Here is a 12,236-nt window from a genome sequence, read left to right on the forward strand (position 1 = left end):
CAAGCACATGTTATTCCTTCAAACCATTATTCACTTTGGACCACATTCAACACATCAAAAGAAATCCAGAGGCATTTGAAATATTTTCTAACTTCCAAATAATTTGAGTGGGAAATTATAACTTGATCCAAAGCCCAGCAAAGTCTCTGCCTAAATTCAATAGTTATTGAACCAGGTTCTTCAAGCATAACCTTTTCATCATCCATGACTCATGCAAATTAGTCTCTGTGAAACTAAAAGGTGTTGAGGTTTTAACAGTGCCAGCATAAACTCGTATTTCCAGTCTTTCTTAGCATGGAGCTAGATAGATCTCAGTAAAAATCCTTATGTTGTTAGCCCATAACCCAGTATTTCCTTATGATGCTTATTGAAGTTATTCTGCTTTGTACCAGCATAAGATGTATGTCTGTTCTTGTACTGAAGGCTTTCCAGCAAAACTGCAGCTTTAAATGAAGAGTGAAAATTCTCACCAAAAGGTTTGCTGAGTATAACTATGTTAACTATAATGAGTTAGCAAGACAGATGTTTGAGCAGACCTTCTCCTGAACAGAATCTTCAGTCCCATTTGCCTAATGCTCCTGTAGTACTTAACAGCCAGCTCAAACATCCTTTCAACTGTCAAATAAATTCCCACAGACCAGATGAGAGCAGAACAAATCCAGTTCCAGCACGCACACAGAGTATGTGCTAGTTTTCCTACAGTGTAATGAGTACCATGCAGCTTCTCTATGCAACAGGAGAACTCTGCCCTAACCAAGGGAAGGGAAAGCAAGCTTGCACTCTGTGTTAGACCTTCTCAATTCCAAAAGATACCTAAATATGTAATTTAAAACACAAGCATGACCATTCCGACTCTGAGTTGACTGAAATAATGTACTCAGATGATGCTCTTCAGCTTTAGTTGCTACAAAACCTTCCATGAGGATTAAGACATGACAGAAGCTTACAGTCAGACTACAAAACCTTTAATGAAATAAAAAGATGGAAGCAATATTTCTTTCACAAATATATAATATGAACCAATTTTTCTCAAAATCTTTTCAATACTACTCATTCCTGATTGAGAAAGAAATACCAGAAAATCAAGTCAAAATAGTTTTATTGGAAAAAAAAAACTTAAGAGAGCAATTTAAGTCCTAACAATGCATGTGTCAGTTTGCACCACTGAAGAACCTTTTCCTTTGGTAAGTATCTTATCTGTAATGTAGACCTTTGTCAAAGCACTCCTCCTCCAAGTTCCAATACTGCAAGATACAAAAGAACCTGCCCAGATGTTCTGCTGACTTTCCTGCTGTCTTGCTCTGGTAAAGATGGAAAGAGTACCAGCAGACTAATAATTACAGTTACATTTATGAAAATAAGTTGGAACAAGAGTCTCAACAATGGTAAGCATCAAACTGTTTCACTCACCAAGTTTCATCATGCAAATGAACAAAGAAGATGGGAGGTGAGCAGAAGAGAAATGAAGGGTGACAGCTGCTAATGTACTTGGATGTCACACAGCAATGGATATTGTTAAAGAGCAGAATGGTGTCAATTCCCATTTTTGCAGTTATGGCACACCCCTTTATTCATGCAACACATGATACACAGTTATCCTGCAGAGGTCAAGGAAGTCAGCTATCCCTTTCATCTCATTCACATCAATTAGAAAAATATGCCAAGGTTCATTGAGATTGATTTTTTTTAAAGTTTTTTGGGTTTTTTTGTTTTTTTTTTTTACTTCTTATGTCAGTTTAGGGACTGATTCTTGATTCCAGAAGTTCATAGCCTACTATCATGTCCTTGGGACAAGGGTGGGGGCTGCAAACAGGAAGAAATGTGCAGCTGTTCTGGTAAAAAAGTGGAAAAAATAGATACCTTTGCTGTATGTGCCAAGGAAAGGTTATTAAAGATGCCCTGGAAACCACTGTAGAGAGAAACAATAAGGGCTAAGAAAAATTATGTTCATGGCCTGACTTGATTTTAAGGCAGCAATTTCACCACCCACAATCAGCTGTTTGTAGAGCAGAAGCACCAATTGTGCTGGTTCTGGAACAGCAACCAGCTATTGTGCCTGAAAAATCCGTCTGCAGCAGCGGTATTAGCCGTGGGTGCGTAATTCCCAACGTGGCGACATTCCTTCTGCCCTCTGCCTTTTGTTTGGGCTTTAACCTTGTGAGCAGTGCAAATCTATCTGCACCAATGCAACACACAGGAGCAGCTGGAAGCTGTTGTGCAGCAGGAAAACTGTGATGTATTTGCCATGAGAGAAGCACGGTGGGATGGCTCACGTGAGCTGAGAGCTGCAGTGGGTGGCTATGAACTCTTCAGAATGGGTATGCAAGAAAGGAGAGAAGTGGGGAAGCCCTGAATATTAGGGGCAGTTTTGATTGTCTGGAGCTTAGTGGTAGCACCAGTGGGATTGAGTCTTTATGGTAAAGAACCTGGCAGATACCAAGATCTGTTACAGACCTCCCAGCCAGGATGAAGAGGCAGATGTAAAATTCTATAAGCAACTGGGAAAAATCCTGCAATTGCTAATCATGGTTCTCCTGGGGTACTTAAAATGGAGGAATTGGTCCCTATTCCCAAGTAACAAGTAATAGCACAAGAAGAAATGTCCTGAAGTTGCAGCAAGGGGGATTTAATTGGCTGATAGGAAGAAAGTCTTCACCAAGAGGGCTATCAAGCACTGGTGGAGTCCTGCTGCACCCTACTGCACCCTACTGCAGAAGGTGAGGGTAACCCAGGTTCTTGTTATTAGATAACTTGGGGCAAGTTAGGTGGCTTGGTGTTGGTAAACACACATACATCATGGGTTTCTTGTAGAATAATTTGGTTGCAAAGGAAAGCAGGTATGTAGCCGTTTTGGTTTTTATTATCTGCAGTAATAGAACACTAAACACACAATAAAAGCATTGCAATATGGAAGTACAACAACATCATCCAAAGACATGCACAAGGGAAAAGAGAGAAAGGAGAAGAGCATGAAGCATAAAATAGAGAAAAGGGACCAGAGTGAAGATCTCACCACTCACAGGCCCTGCAACAAGATTCAGCTGTTTGTAGTCTTGGTCACAGACTGGATCCATCAGGTCACAGAGGAAGTCACAAAGAAGTGGTGGGGAAAAACCTCTGGAACACACCTTCTGTTGGATTTATATCCACTCACGTTCAGGTGGTACCTCCTCTGAGGGGAGATTGATGCAATGTTGATTGTGGGACACTTGGGAGTCCTTGACTAAGTCCTTGGGGGTTCTAAGAGAGCACAGCTGCCCATCACATCAGCAGCTGAGTCAATAATGACACCCTCAGGCCACAGCCAGAGTCCCTGCTTCCCAGAGGAGGAAGGGGCAGACCCACAACCCAGTGGTTGGTGCAAGGGGGGGACAATTTAGCATGATGAGAGGCACAACCTTGTCTCCACTGAATCTGTCTCCTGTCTCACTCATAGCCTCTCAGGCTTTCACCCTCTCTCTTACCAGATCAGAGGTTTAGCCATCAACACCCAAAAGCTCACCTCTATCTGAGCAAAACCCCCTTGCACACTCCACAAATGGAGGGGTTTGAGCCCTTATCTCTTAACAGTTCATTTTTTCACAACTCCCCATTCCTGGAGGTAGTTAAATGAGTGTAGATGTGGGACTTAAGAGACGTGGTTTTGTGGTAGACTTGGCAGTGCTGGGTTAATGGTTGGAGTCAATGATCTAAAAGGTCTTTTCCAACCTAAACAATTCTATAATTCAATTATTTTCTTCATTTTTTTGTTAGGAGTCCATCCTCAAATCCCCTCCTGTCCTGTACTGGGCAGCTTTCCCTAGCTGCTTCTCCAGTATGCTTTTTGTTCAATACGTGTATTTCTACATACACAGCAACATTCTGGATATACATTAGCAGTTGGAGGACTGCATGGGATCCAAGTATTTCTTTGGCATGTAAATTGTAGTGTAATGTTCAAAATCATAAATACACTTGCAGAAAAGTGAACAACTTTGGATCTATAAAATTAGCAATTTCTTTTCAAGCTACCTTTTTGTATTGCTAGGCTTGACTGTAAAACAGTCCCTGAATGAAAACATGCTGCATTAGATCCTCCTATGCCATTTTAGGTTACCACCTCATCAAGAGAGAAGTCCTCTTAAAATTAAAAATAGCCTCTAGGTTCAAGACTAGGCAGCAAAATTATTCCAAATGAGATTAAATTACATACATGCATACATACATTCTTCAGCTGATTCAGTGAAAGAGGCAAAACACACTTTGCTTTCTTGGATGTATACCTATACTTGTTTTCCCAAAACTCCTCGTCTCCAGGAGCTCCACATTCTCCACTGCCTCATACGCAGTTTATGGGAAGAAAATGCAAAACCATAATAAAAAAACCCCTCAAATTTTATTTTTTTTTTTTTCTGGCCTTACACAGCCCTCTTAAACAAACAACAAAAAAAAGACAAGGCTGAAGTGTACCTGATTGTCAGAAGGCACTGACGGGCTCTACAGCAACCTGCACTGGACTGCCTTAGCCCAGGTTTTCCCAAACAAGACCCCCTTTCCAGCTACTTGTCACTTGGAAATGAAGTGCATTTCCTGAAGATTTGTCCAGATCAACTGTGATAGAGCCAGGGGTGATGGCTTTAATCTAAAGAGGGGATGTTTAGATTAGGAATAAAAAATATTTTTTTTATTTATCTAAAGTGAGGGAGGTGATCATGCCATCCATAGAAGCTGAGGGACAGTTCAAATGTTCAAAGCCAGGCCAGAGGGGACTCAGAGCAGCCTGGTCTAGTGAAAGGTGAACCTGCCCATGACAGGCTGGTCTGCAAAGGTCCTTCCCAAGCCAACCTGTGAGTCTGACTGCACATTCACACACCATAGGTCTGACACTGCCTGGAAGCTTCAGATCTGCCATTAACAGCCTGCACAGCTGATTCACACTTTCACAGTCTGCCCAAAATACTTCCCGAGTGCTGAATTTATTGCACATTTACAGTGAATCCAACACTTCCCAGAAGCTTTAGGCTCATTGCACAGGCTGAGCACAGTAGAAGCATAGCAGTTTCTGTCTGGAACACCCCAGCACACAGGGGTTGGGGTGGCACAGCAGCCTTCGCTCCGCAGTTTAACACGGCACGGCCGCTGCATCACTGATAGTGCTGGGCCTGAGAGACACAAGGACACTAATGAAAAAAAAACCTGCTCCACAGTGTAATATGAAGCAAAACCAGGGAGAGCTTCTCCCTCCACTCCTCTAGTGTTGTACAGGAAGGTGCATTGACTGAAATCACCATTTGCAGCTGCAGTTTGACTTCAAGCAGCAAAGAATCACGGAATCTGCTGAGTTGGAAGGGACCCATCAGGATCAGGATCATCGAGTCCAACTCCTGGCTCTGCACAGCATCATCCCAAAAGTCACACCATGTGCCTGAGAGTGCTGTCCAAATGTTTCTTGAACTCTATCAGGCTTGGTGCTGTGACCACTTCCCTGGGGAGCTGTTCCAGTGCCCAGCCATCCTCCAGTGGAAGAATCTTTTCCTAATCTCCAGCCCAAACCTCCCCTGACACACCTCCATATCATTAATCCATGAGTTAAGGTCCACTGACCCACATCATGCTTCTGTTGGTATTCTGGTTGCCTTTCCAGGGGAAAGATCCTTGCTGGCTGGCATAAAACCATCAACATTATCTACAATTGTTTAATAACAGGTGTTTCTTCCACTTGTTTATCAAGGATTAGATACTACAATTATTAAAAAAAAAAATTATTTAAGGAGTTCTTTATTAATCTGTCCTGTTAATGTAACAAATATTATTGTAACTAGTGGCAATGGGACATCAGCAAACAATTGAAGTTTTGCTGACATTTGTTATTATCCACACAAGTTCACCATACAAGATTAACCTTCTTCAATTACTAAAACTACCTCTCAGCTTTCCACTTCTGCATTAGACATAATCTGTTTTTAAGGTGTACTCTTAAGAGTGTCATGATAAATGGAGCATGTTAGTGAAGCATTTTACTATTTCAGTTTAAAAGAATTATGAATAAAGCAAGAACTTTCTTTGCACAACAGAGGCTGAAATTCCTAACATCTGGAAAATTAAAAGACTCAATCATTAGGCTACAAAGTTTCAGCAATTACTAAGTCTATCTAGATATTCAATACTGTGCTGCATTTCTAAAGCTGAAGTGTAGTAGTTATGAAACATGTTCTTTCCCCTCTTTCTACAAAACAGTTTATTTCAGGTAGCATATGGACTGATGATATCTCAATTATTTTCAAAAAGGTATGTTTCAATATATCACTTGCAATAGTAAAGAAATTTTGAAGCTGTCTGGCAATTACTTTTCTTAAAGCCTTGGTTTTGTGAAAATTGATCAAAACTAGTGTAAGAGCTGAACTATGACCAAAGATTACACTGCTTGTCCTGTAAGAAAATAATTTGCAATCTACATCATCTAAAGAAATGCCTTTCAGACTACCATGGTGTTTCATTTTTTTCCCTCAGAATTTCTGTTATTGGAGAAAAATAGAATACAGAGGCAAAAATATTTCCATTGACTCCCACAAGTCTTTTATTAGACTCAAGAGGCAAAGCAAACACATAACACCTGGAAGTCTGGTGGTAAGAGGAAACAGGAATTATTTTTATCTATTTCCCCTCTACACCTCCACTACATTTCTTCAGCCCCTCATTAAGTCATATGTCATCTTGGGAAGATACTCTTTTTTTCCTCCAAACTCCCTCTGACAATGCATTAATTCTCCAGCTCATTTCTGCAGCACAGTGTTTTTCTTTCACGTTTAACCTTTTTGGAGGAAGATTTCACCTTTTTTCCCAAAGTAATATGTTCACACACACACCCCCCTTTGGTTTTTAATTCATCATTAAAATGGTATTCTGTGCTTCGAACAGGTTAATCTCAAGTGTGCACCACAGACATTACCTCATCTGTGCAGCATATGCAGCTCAGTACATGCAGCCTCCTTTATGTGACAATCTCTTCAAGATTGCAAATTATCATTTCCCTATCAGACACATGAAAGCATTTTTCACAATATGAAGAGAATCATGGCACATCAAGGCACCATCAAGACTTGCATTACCTTTAGAAGACAACGAATGTGGAGTAAAAACAACCTACGTGTTCCTGTTCATATAGAGTGAACAATGGTGTCATTTGGTTTTATAAAGAAATTAAGATTTTTTTAATGAATGCAGTTTATTTTTAGCATTGTAAAATGTTAAAGGCTGCAAACTTTACAGTGTCCTAGCTCTAGAGACTTCATTATATCAGAAGGAATAACAGCAATTTAAAAAAAAAAATAGACAGCCTATGCACACAGCAGTTATGCAGTTGTACAAACTTAGCTGCTTTGTCCAATACTAGAAAAGTCAAACCTGCATTGAAGAAACATTTTAGTGCATTTTGGCGCAGATTATTTATAACCCAGGATAACCAGAAAATTATTTCCATAAGCAGCTTGCTTTTCTTCTTTCTTTTCATCATTTTTCCTCTAAATGCTGAAACTCACCATAACCCATATGTACACTGCTTTACAATTTCAGCTAGTGATATTTTCGTTACTGTATGTAATTTGTGGCTAGCTAAATTGCATGTATTTAGCTTTGATAGTTTTAAGCATTTACCATTCAATCCTATTCATGTTGATAACATTCTACTGGATTTCCAAAAAGAACAGAACAAGTAGTCCCTCAGAAACAAGTATTGTGTAGCCTGCCTAGAGCTGAATCTATTATACTCTCCTACATGTCGTATTATTTAAAGGAAGCTACATAAAATTTTCTTTTCTATCTTTGAGAAATAAATACCCTGACACGCTTGCAACACTCATACTGTAGAAAACAGACATACACTAAATAAAAAATATCTCCAAACCCATATATATATATATATAACACTACAAAATCTTCTGATCTAACCAAAGAGTTTGCATTTAGAGTCCACATCTCCACTAACACCACAGTTGCATCTGGGCCATTATGTTTAATAGCTCTCAGTGGACCCCCCCTCCCTGAACCCTTTAATGCCTTTGGCCTCCACAAGGGTTGCATGTATTCTCATACTTTCCTCTCACTGCAGCCCTAGGAGCCTGAATTAGCTGCACTGGCAGAAACATCCAGGAGACTTGAATAATGTGTTTTGAGGATTAAAGTGATCAATACTCCAGAGTGGAGTAAAACATTCCTAAAAAAAAACAAAAACAAAAAAAAAAAAACAAAGGAAGAACTACCTAAAAAAAAAGGGTGGGGGAGGGGGATATCTGTCTTTAGAATTTACTTTTTGATAAGTTTAGATATAAATGAGGAAAAAGTCTGCAGAAAAAATGCTCTGCATCTCCTCATCTCACTGATTCTACTTTTTCACTCACACTGTTCCCAAAAAACTCCAAAGAAAACAAAGAACCGACCCTAAGGTTGGTTTCCATCAAATGTCTTCTATGATGCTTTTAAGTTTGACTCGATTTAGATAGCATATAATATACAGCACCAAAGCTCAAGGAAAGAAAGAAATTTCTACATTAAACACAGCTAATGGCTGTATTACTTATTAGGAGACACAAACTGATAGTAAAAGATAAATTGCTCAGTATTTCCAGGGCTATGCATTAACAAAGTCAGTGGAAGGTTACAAAATATAAAAACGTTTGTTTAAATAATAAATTTATCTGAGAAAAGAGACTGGCTATGTGTAAGCCTTAGAATTCATTAGATCTCACATTTCACTGAGGACAAAGAGGTTGAGGGAGAGCAAGTACCAGGCTGTGGGGATGTTAAGGAAACACCTCTCCCAACAAATACCAGGGAATTAAAATAACATTGCACCACTACATTTCCAACATAAAACTGCTCCTGAACTTTCTATTCCTCAGCCTGAGAGAAGAGGAATAACACAAGAATTTTCTGTCAAGCCTGTTCAGATGCAAAGATACCATCTGCACAAACTCAGCAAACAGATACAAGCACAACAGAAACATGCAAGTAATTGTAACCAAGACACAAATTCTGCACAGTGTAAAATATTTATCATTGCCACAGGTGGTGTAGCAGTTTGTTGTGCAGATGCTCACAAGCCTGTCTGTTGAACCCATGAAAGGAGCAGGTTTGCCAGCTTTACCTGGACTCAGAGCAGTGACTGAAACACAAAACCCTCAGGTCTCTTCCCTTTGGGTGATTGTCCTTTGCCAACATTGTCGTAAAACAGACAACTGTTTGTGGACACCAGTGTTACTATTAGGTTGATAGATCTGAAAGGGATCTAAAACTTGTGGCTGTGAATATTGCAGCTGGAGTTGGCATCAAAGTAATTCCCCTGTCTGTCCTTTCTCCAGCGCCTCAAAGTCTCATGGTCCCATACCCAGAGCAAAGTCAGGTATGCTGGGGAATACTTTGGAGCACCTACTTAAAAGCAGAAAGGCCAGATCTGATTGCAAAGACCCCAGAGTACTAAATCAACCAACAACCAGAGCTCCAGCCCAGACTCAAGTCTCCAGATGCTCTTCCTCTTTTCATTTCCTCTCTGAATTGCTCTCTAACATCTGTGTTTCCTCTTAAATACCATGCTACAATCCAAACCATTTGTAAAATATGTTAGTTTATGCCAGAGTAGAGTGCTACTAGATAAATACAGGGGTTATGTGGAAGTATATAGAGAAAATACAGCAGAGCAGATGTCCAGAATGAAGAATCTCCTGTTCATGGTCCCTCCAGGCAGGGTCTCCCAGCTCTGTCACAGTGATACACGTCTCTAGTCACTGTCTGCCTCCATTGCTGCAGTTCCTTATTTCCCACCTTCAGCGGTAAGGCAGCCCAGAGAGCAGCACACGTGCTCAGGAAACGACATTTCTAAAAGCCATTCAGGCCATTTTCTTCAAATCAAGTCTCCTCACCTTCAAATTCATTCTCAGAGCAAATGAGTTTTCAATTGCATGTTTACATAGGCAGAAGGCAGAACTGACTAGAAAGACAACGACCAGGGGCTGTCTCAACCACACCGTGGTTTTAAAACCCAGGCGGAGACACGAAAAGTCATGGAGGAACGGCACAAAAGCCTGCTGTTCCTGCCTATAGCAATATCTGCTCCTACTCCCACCTCATTAATTGCTAGTTTTCCTGATTATAGCAACAGCTTTTTCTGCTGCTGAAATGTATGGCGCCGTGCCATTTGCATATGCAAACTGACAAACGAACAATGAACCAGTTGCACAGTTCCTTAGAGAGCAACAATGTAGAGGATTTACGACATGTATAAGGCAACAGGCAGGGAGGGAGTATGGGGAGACGGACACACAAAACCGCTTGTGATGCTCTTTATGTTGTTTTTCTGAGAAACAATCTTTCAGGCAGTCTATTGAAATAAAATATTTAGCACTTTAGTGGATTTTTGACACTGGATTTGGGAAAATTATAGAACTAAAGATCTGCGCAACTTTGATTTGCCTCCAGATGTGTATCTGTTTATCATATTTTAATACATGAACTTTGATGACATGATTGCACACTGTTCTGCCACAAGTTCTTTATGTTATTCCACACAGAGAAGACAGTGTTAATTTAACAAACAAAAGCCCAGCATTCTCTTTTCCTCCTGTTATTCAAGGTATAATCCAAGACTATATTTGTACATACTATTGAAACTCTACTATACCAAAGGAATTACTCATTTCCTTATGGGCATTAATCATTGCATCAAATATATTATTTCTCTAATTTTGTATTATTTTTCTCCTATATTAGATGTGAGACACCATTATTACTCCCATTTTATGGACCAGAAATTGGAGACAGATTAGGAGGAGAAAAGAAATTAATTTTGTGATGTCTGTAATCTATTTTCAAAGTATTGGACATTATATAGGACTTCATAGATTCAAAGCACAGCTCTCATCATGCCAACTCCGCCTCTGAGTGTCTTGCATTCCCACAGGTCCTATTCCACAAACATGAAAGCAATGATTGCCTGGAAAAGATTTGATTTAAATAATAATCTGACCAGAAAAATGTAGAGCCCTGCAGCAGTGGCAAGGATAGGCCTCAATTCTCCAAACCATCATTTGGTTTACTTAATCGTTAAACAATCATTATACCATCTCTATGGCAAATGAACAAATTTTACCGAGGGCAAACCCACCAAGAAACAACAACTGTATCTGATGGGTGGATGATGAACCACAGGGCTCAGCCTTAGGTTCACCACAAACACATCTGCCACTTGAGGTAAGAAAGCAACTGGCAGCAGGAGCAGGTTGTTACATCTGCATGGAGCAGCACTGGAAGGGAACACAAGGCACAACTCACCAGAAAACCTCTCAGCTATTCCGTGATTGCAAAAGAAAGGCAAGATTTAGAAATCATAGATCCCATCCCTGCTTTAATAATCCACACAGACTTCTGGTCTTTCTCCTTGGGATGGACCCCCTTCTGCCCCATCTTCCCCTCTGCATTTCAGGCCCACCCACAGCCATTGTACCAACACCAAGCTTCTCAGCTCAATCTCTGCCTGGACAGCCCAGGTTCCCTTAAAAGTACAGAAAACGCCAAATTGCATTTCCTTATTTTAAAACACGGAAAAATGGCTCAGAAGTTATGGACCATTTTTCCTGATACCAGTGGACAGCTGAGTAGAAAGCAGAAGGAGGCCATGCCAGCACAGCTGGATCTCTTCCAGGTGTCTGACTTGGAACCACAAAACAGGTGATACATTATATGAAGCTAATAAGGCACATATAGATTAAAAACTATCTTAGTGAAAAATATAAAAATGTAAGGTGTCATTTAATGAGAAAATATGTGAAAAGGCCCGTCCCAGGAGAAGCTCCTGAGCGTAGTTCTCAGCCTTTGTATCTGTTCTTCAATGGTCTACTCAATCTTGTAAGAGCTTGGTCAGTAGAGCTGGTTCATGGTACTAAAATCAAGGTCTGCAGAAAGATGTGAACACGTTATTCTTACGTGCTCTGATAAATGGACACAGCCCCACAGGACATTTCAGGAAAGTCAAATGGAAATCAGAAATGCAAGGGATGCTGGAAGGACAGAAGACTGCTTTGAAAATCAGTTTCTCAGAGGGAAGCTAAAAAGGCCATCCAGAACACAAGCCTGTGGCATAAGGTGTAAATGGAAATATTGAGTGAAAGGAATTGATTTTGATACAGTACAATTCACTCCCAAGAACACTACTATGTGCAATCCTGATGCCCACTTTTCTAAATCTCTCAGTTTCCTTATAGACAGCT

This window comes from Parus major, chromosome 2 (assembly GCF_001522545.3).
Source record: "Parus major isolate Abel chromosome 2, Parus_major1.1, whole genome shotgun sequence".
Classification (NCBI taxonomy): Eukaryota; Metazoa; Chordata; class Aves; order Passeriformes; family Paridae; genus Parus; species Parus major.